Source organism: Lepidochelys kempii, chromosome 20 (assembly GCF_965140265.1).
Source record: "Lepidochelys kempii isolate rLepKem1 chromosome 20, rLepKem1.hap2, whole genome shotgun sequence".
In the NCBI taxonomy this organism is placed as follows: domain Eukaryota; kingdom Metazoa; phylum Chordata; order Testudines; family Cheloniidae; genus Lepidochelys; species Lepidochelys kempii.
The window spans coordinates 1,107,460-1,115,056 of record NC_133275.1 but is presented as its reverse complement, the minus strand read 5'-3'; positions in this window follow the sequence as shown (position 1 = coordinate 1,115,056).

The following is a 7,597-nucleotide window of genomic DNA, read 5'->3' as shown; positions in this document are numbered from 1 at the left end:
TCCTACAGGGCCAGCTTCAGTTCTCGGTATAATTGTGGCTCCCCTCCCAGCTCCAGCATGGGGCACATGTTTCCTCTGGTTTCAGTCTGTGCACGGTTTGGGTTTTGATCAGATGGGGCCAGAATATTCTGAGAATAGCCACTGCTCTGTGACTTCCCCCCAAGATGGTGTCGGTCTCTCAGGAATGCTCCCTGGTGTGAGAGCAGACGCCATCCAAGATGGTGGAAATCTCACAGTTGTCTGCTCTCTCCAGATCTCTGCCATGCAGGGATGAAATCTAACAAGAGCAGCTGGTGAGATTTTAGCACTGTCAGATCTTGAACTGGAGTCAGCCTCAATCCTGTCTGGATCCCAGCGCCACCCCTTGCCCTGTCTGTAATGTCAGCACCAACCCGAAAGTGGCTCAGGGTCCTGAGAAACTCAGGCCTGGCTTGTGAGTCACTGGGGTCGGCTGGTCTCGGTTTTACGCTGTGACGGAGCCTGAAGTCAGTTGACTGAATCTGGGGTTCTGCTCTAGGCCCATTTCAGGGACAAGGGCCTGGTGTGGAATTGGGGGTCAGGTTCTGACCCCCCTCCACACACAGTCAGGGGTTTGGGTCACGGCCGACAGCAGCCCTTCTCCCTGACATGAACGGCTGCTCTTAACTTAGGGTTGCCAGGTGTCTGGTTTTGCCAGGTGTCTGGTTTTCGACCAGAAAGTCCATCTGACAGGGGACATGTGCAGTGTCCAATCAGTACTGCTGACCGGACACCAAAAGTCCAGTCACCCCAGTAACCACAATCAGCCTCCGCTGCTGGGGGGCGGGAGGAGCAGCTGCTGCTGGAGGAGGAGGGATCTGGACAGTGCGCAGCATTTGAGGAGCGGGGCCAGCAGCCGGGCTCACTGCCCGTGACAGCCGCCCACACCAAAACAAGACACAAGTTCCTCTGCGTTGTTTCTAATCCAACCCCTCCCCGCTCAAACCTCCATCTCAGGTCAATTTGCAAAAGCTGTCTCCCTTATCGGTTGCAATGTCTAGCTGCCCTGTTATCTGGTGTGAAGATGTGACACCTGCTGATTAAAGGCCAAGAGAAGCTAAGTGATGGCTTCTCCAGGTCCCTGGTCTGCGCAAACCTGTCTCGAGCAACTTGTCCGCGCTCCTATTGAGTTATTGATAGGTATCAAGTCTCTCCACCTTCGCCTGCGAAATCTCCCATCACCGACCGTTGTGCGGGTCAAGCCGGAGGCAGCAAGCTGGCTCAGAGGAGGCTTTGCAGGTGAAGATAGGATCAGGATTGGTGGCTGGCTAGAGCCATTTGAGGTGGGGCACAGGGGGCCATGCTATATTCTGATGGCTGACTGTGCACTATGGTCCCTGCACCTCACGGTGAACCGTGGTGTAAATCGCTGTAGCTGCAGGAAGTTCAGGGGGTTGCTCCAGTTTACACCTGCTGAGGGTCTGACCCTGTGTTGCCTCTTAGAGCTCAATGCCAGGGCTTCCCTGAATATAGCAGAATATAAGGGGGCATGGTGTCCTCCCCCAACCATCCCTCTTGCCTCACAGAATCCCCTCCCTGCCAAAAGGGAAGCTGAGAAGGTGGCCCATCATCAGACGGACATGAGGCATCTTTTCAACGTACGGTCAGTATCTAGACGCTAGGGTGATGGGCGCTCCAGAAATAGCCAGAGAAATAATAACTGGCATTGATATGCAAGCATATTTATGTGGCAAATTATCACGTCTGATTTATCTCTGCTGGATGCCACTCTCCCTCCTCTCTGCCTGAAGGGGTTGGTTGCCACACTAACTGCATAGGCGGGGATCACTCCTCCATAACTGACATGCAGCCAGCTCTGGGATGGGACGTAGCACCCATTCATGGGCCTTACACAGAAGTCTGTTAGCAAAAGAAGCAAAGAGTAACTTGTCCAAGTGCAGAACTGGAATGGAGCGAGGCAGACTTTGACCACCCAAGCCGGAAACTGGGTAGGACATGGGCTAACGTCGCTACCTTTAGTGCCCCTGGATCTCCAGGAAACAGGAGTGTCAAGCCCTCCGCGATGCACATCATCCTAAAAACAAGCACCTCCACCGGCACCCCCTGGGCAAAGGCTCCTCAGGAAAGACACCTACTGAAATTACAGCAGACAGCAGAGGTCCCAAGCAGGGGGGCAGTGGTGGTAGGAAATGTGGGGTACCATCCACTATCATCAGAACACAAGGCTCTCCTTAGTAGAACAGGCCATAGACCCACCTAGGCCAGTAGCCCAGGTCTCGCAGAGGGCAACACCTCCCGGCCTTCAAGGAAGGCTAAAGAAACCCTGGGGCAGGATTTTCACAGGAGCCCAGCTGGAAGTCACTGGGACTTGTGCTCCTGCCTCGCTTGGGCTCTTTTAAAAACTGCATCCTAGCCCTTTCCAGGGGGGAAGATTTCCTCCCGATTCTGTGACTTCTGCCCCAAACGGCATTGGCCACTGTTGGTCCGGGCTCGATTCAATTTACACGGTTCAATTTACAAGTTCAATCTACACGGCAAATTAATACATCTACTCCAGCGGATTTATCTGTGTGGGACGCCGCTCTCCCCTGCCCCACCTACTCTGTTATCAGTGCCCTGTTAGGAAAGCTGTCGCAGGCACTTGTGTGGCACTGAAGAATTCCATTCCCCTCATTGCCAGATGGGGATCTGAGGGTTTACTGGTGCCGCTGGCTGATAACAGAAGCTATTGCCAGTGGTTCCCAAAGCAGAGACGTATACAAGGTTTGCTATCATCAGCTATTGATAGCTCCAGCTCTGTGTCATTATTTTCCCTTTTCCGGACGCATATGGGCAGATCCACTAAAATCAACAGGGCTACCTTGGCTCACTGCAGCTGAGGATCTGGTCACATGGACATAAAAGCCTGTATAATCAATGCTGCTCATAGCAAGCTGGAAGGCAGAACTATTTATTCAGGTGTTTTTAATTAATACATTGTTTGCCTGTTTTCGTGGTGGTTCTTTTCTTTTACAGCACTTTATAGGCTGGCTTTCTTACTGTGAAAATAACAACACAAGAGGACCTGGAAGGCAGGACTCCTGGGTTCTATTCCTCAGCTCTGCTGCTGACTTGCCGTGTGACTTTTTTGGTACGTGCCTCAGATTTCCCCCTCTGTTAACGTAGGGGGCTAGCACGATGTTACATGTCAGCAACTGTTTTTGCATGGCCTAGTGAAAAATTCGGCATGTGAAACCGGTCATAGGGCTGGCAGGGACCTGCTGGGTCCCCGAGTCCAGGAGGCCTGGCCAAGTTTGTCCTTGTTCCCCTCAGTGACTGAGTCTCATCAGAGGATGTTAACATCGTTCTGCTGCCACTTAGCAGTGCTCTCGTGGTTGGGGCCTGTGCCCTGTAGCTGGCTGGTACAATCCCAGATGGTGACCCCACCAGGGCAGCGTTGGATTTGGGGGATTTTGCTTTGAGCCCGTCTCTGATGTGAATTCAAGGCACTGAGAATCATGAGCCACTGGGACCAACGATGCCGATGGAGCTCGCCCATCACACAGCCCTGCTCCAGACAAACTGCAAGGGCTGCAGCCTCCTCCTGTTTGACATTAAGACGGGAACGGATGGGAATAAGCCCGTAAACACTCTTCTGGGGTCTGTAATGGAGCGTCCGGTGCCCTGAGACCAGGGCTCTCAACAGCTGACATAACAGGTAAAAGTCCTATGGGGCAATTTTTACTGGGGTCTGCAGGGGACAGTTCTCAGCTGCTGCTGCAAATGGGCCGGGCCATCCCAGCGCTATCCTGACATCCTCTAGTCCTGGTTACCATCCTCAGTGCTTTGGCCGGTTCTAGGGTCCCAGCCCCCCCCGAGTGCTGGGGGGGAAAGTTGTTATGACGTGGCCATGCCCCAGCTGGGCTAGAACATGCTTTGGTCCTGCCTGTGTAGATGAGACCACTGGCGATTGCGCTTGTGCAGGGAGAGACGTCCAGCGACAGGGCGGCCTCGGTGCTGCCACCACCCGCATGATCCGCTGTGGCAAGCAGCTGACGCCGGGTGCACCCCGGGAACCTCTTGCTTCCTCTGTCCTCTAGCAAAGGAGGAAGAGCCCAGCATTGATTTATTTGTAATTCTTATTAATGTTGGGGTGTCTATGTAAAATCCCATGATGTTCCAAAACCTGCCATTAGGCCCTAGAGGATAACGTACGAATAGACATTCCCCCTCCTGCCCCACTTGGCATTTGTCTCATCCCCAGATTGCCAAGCCATACAGCAGAAGGGCAGGGAGCTGGCTAGCAAGCAGCAGGCCTGATCCTTTAAATACCCCCCTGGCCAGGCGGCCCCAGAGCAGGCTGAAGAGACTCAGGGCCAGCTCTCTTTCTCCCTGGAGAATCCCTTCGCCTCATGGCAGAAAATGCCCCTCAAAGGACAAAAGGAAAAACAACCTTGGGTTTCACGTAAGAACCTGAGCATGCAGTGCATCAGAATGCAGCCCTGCTCCTGGTGGGGGGACCTCTTGCCAAAGGGATGGGGGTCCCGTTGGGGGAGGAGCCTGTCCGTGGGGCTGTCAGAGACGCTTCTCCCAAGTGTTGCTCATTTATTTAGCTTACAAGGACAGAAACTTGTTCTGCTTTCCAGCCACACCTGTGGGTCCGTGCAAAGGCCGCCCCTGATTGCATGGAGCTGAGGGGAGCATTTGCAAGCTCCAGCTGGCAGTGGGGCAGCGGGATGCCTGGGCTGTAGTTGTTCTGAACTCTGCTGAATTCCCGAAAGTGGGGGATGGGGCAAAAAGAAGAAAGTGAAAGGGCATCGGGTGTGGATGTGGGTGTGGTGGCCAGGGTCTGTGTTCAGGGTGATGGAGGGGTGCCATCTCATCAGCAAATAAATTAAGGCCGCAAACCTGTAAAGACTTAGGCAGTGCCACCAAGTGTTCAAAAATCATAAGTCAGGCTCCCAGAAAATCACAAGATTGGGAGTCAATGGGGCCAGATCCTCAGCTGGAGTGAATTGGCCAGAGTCCATTGGAGTCAATGGGGCCAGATCCCCGGCTGGGGTCAATTGGCCGTAGCTCCGTTGGAGTCAATGGGGCCAGATCCACGGCTGGGGTCAATTGGCCGTAGCTCCGTTGGAGTCAATGGGGCCAGATCCCCAGCTGGGGTCAATCGGCCGTAGCTCCATTGGAGTCAATGGGGCCAGATCCCCAGCTGGGGTCAATCGGCCGTAGCTCCATTGGAGTCAATGGGGCCAGATCCCCAGCTGGGGTCAATTGGCCGTAGCTCCGTTGGAGTCAATGGGGCCAGATCCCCGGCTGGTGTGAATCGGCCATAGCTCCGTTGGAGTCAATGGGACCAGATCCCCAGCTGGGGTCAATCGGCCGTAGCTCCGTTGGAGTCAATGGGACCAGATCCCCAGCTGGGGTCAATCGGCTGTAGCTCCGTTGGAGTCAATGGGGCCAGATCCCTGGCTGGTGTGAATCGGCCGTAGCTCCGTTGGAGTCAATGGGGCCAGATCCCTGGCTGGTGTGAATCGGCCATAGCTCCGTTGGAGTCAATGGGACCAGATCCCCAGCTGGGGTCAATCGGCCGTAGCTCCGTTGGAGTCAATGGGACCAGATCCCCAGCTGGGGTCAATCGGCCGTAGCTCCGTTGGAGTCAATGGGGCCAGATCCCCAGCTGGGGTCAATCGGCCGTAGCTCCGTTGGAGTCAATGGGGCCAGATCCCCAGCTGGGGTCAATCGGCCGTAGCTCCATTGGAGTCAATGGGGCCAGATCCCCAGCTGGGGTCAATCGGCCGTAGCTCCGTTGGAGTCAGTGGGGCCAGATCCCCGGCTGGTGTGAATCGGCCAGAGTCCGTTGGAGTCGAAGGGGCCAGATCCCCGGCTGGTGTGAATCGGCTTGGTTCCTCTGAAGTCATCGGAGCCACAATGATTTTACACAAGCTAAGCATCTGGCCCAGAAAATGGAACTGGCAGGTCTAGTTTTGTTGTTCAAACTGAGTGAAACCACTGGCACAAACGATGAACGATAACGAAGACGTTTAAACCCTGTCAATTTTAATAATCCAAAAGCACACAGAGAAGGACTCTGTCAAAATATTTGTGTGGTTTTTTTTTTGAAGAAAGCCCACGTACACGCTTTGGGGCGTGGTGGTGGAAGTGAGGAGGGGTCTTTTCGACTAATGTCTAATAAACAGACTATCTTCCTCTGGTTAACACCATCATGGAAGCATGCATGGCCCTGTAGGCAGCCTCTAGGCCAAACCTCAGCTGTACTGCCAAATACAGGCTAATTGGATAGGGGGCATAAACACTGGCTGCATCTGATTTATTTAAATGGGAACCATTAGAGCCTTGGTCTCTATAAGAGTTTAATTAAAGGAAGAGCTTTTCTTTTAGTTCCTAGTAGGCCGGTGACGTGGGTATGAGGCCTGCAGAGCAGGGGAAGCTGCGGGACGATATTCCAGAGGCATTGTAATTGAATTAGATACACAAACAATCCCAGCTCCGTTTTTAAGTGCTAGGTGCAAGGAATTGATGGAGGTGCTAAAGCATGGTTGCTTCAGGCCAGTGAAGCTACCGAGATATATTGCTCCCCCACCTTTTTTCATTTTTATGGAGATGCCTTTGACCCTATCCCCACCCTCCTTCCTTGCCCTGCAGAGGGAATATTTACTGTGTTATAAAGTTCCACATCTGCCTCTTGAAATGTATATGCTGGGTGTAAGAACCCATTATACCATAAACAACCCTTTCCCAGGTGTCAGAGTAGCAATGGTCTCTCCTGCTCCCCCAGCGTGAAGAAAAGCTTGGTCTCATCAGGTAAACTAGTGAGAGAGGGAGACAGATTTTGATTTGCATGAAACCGATATAAATCTGGATTAATACCGTGATTTCAATGGCGTTAGGGACAGGTTCTGGTCTCCGTTACTCAGATGTAAAAGCCTGAAATAACTCGCTGACTACATTAGAGTTAGAGCCAGATTCTGATTGTATTGAAACTAGTGCAAATCCAGAGTAATTCCATCTGAAATTTTCTCTGCCGCCATAAATCCACTGACTTCAAGGGATTTGCACACCTCCACAAAGAATCTCTGGCCCATTTTCTTTTTCCAAAACTGGACCGTTTTGTGACACTGAGATGCCGATCTCTCAGATTTAGAAGGCTGTATAATTTCATTCCTAATCGAACAATCCACTAGTTCACGTGGGTTTATAGGCAACTCTGGGGAGTTTTAAAAGAATCCTGTTACTTAAAAAGCAATTGTAAGCATCATGCCCCAAGTGGAGTGTTTTCTAGATGGAGACATTCAGCATGTATGTAACAATACACATACCGAGTTCATGTTTCATTGTATGTTGATTTATCGTCCCTTGAGTTAATTATTGACCTTAGTTTTGCCTTGGTCAATATTTACCTCCCCAGGTCAATAAATCTTGACATTCACCTCAACAGAAGTCAATACCTGCTTAGTGTTTATCTATTCCCTCTGTTGCTAATTTTGCTGAAAGCTTCTATTTATTCTTCTAAAGTGAGCTGAGTGTGGGTGAAAGACAGACTTGGGGAGGGATGTTCTTTGTTTATCCACCATGGGTGAAAGTGCGTCCTCATCTCCGTACCTTGGACATGAGCTAG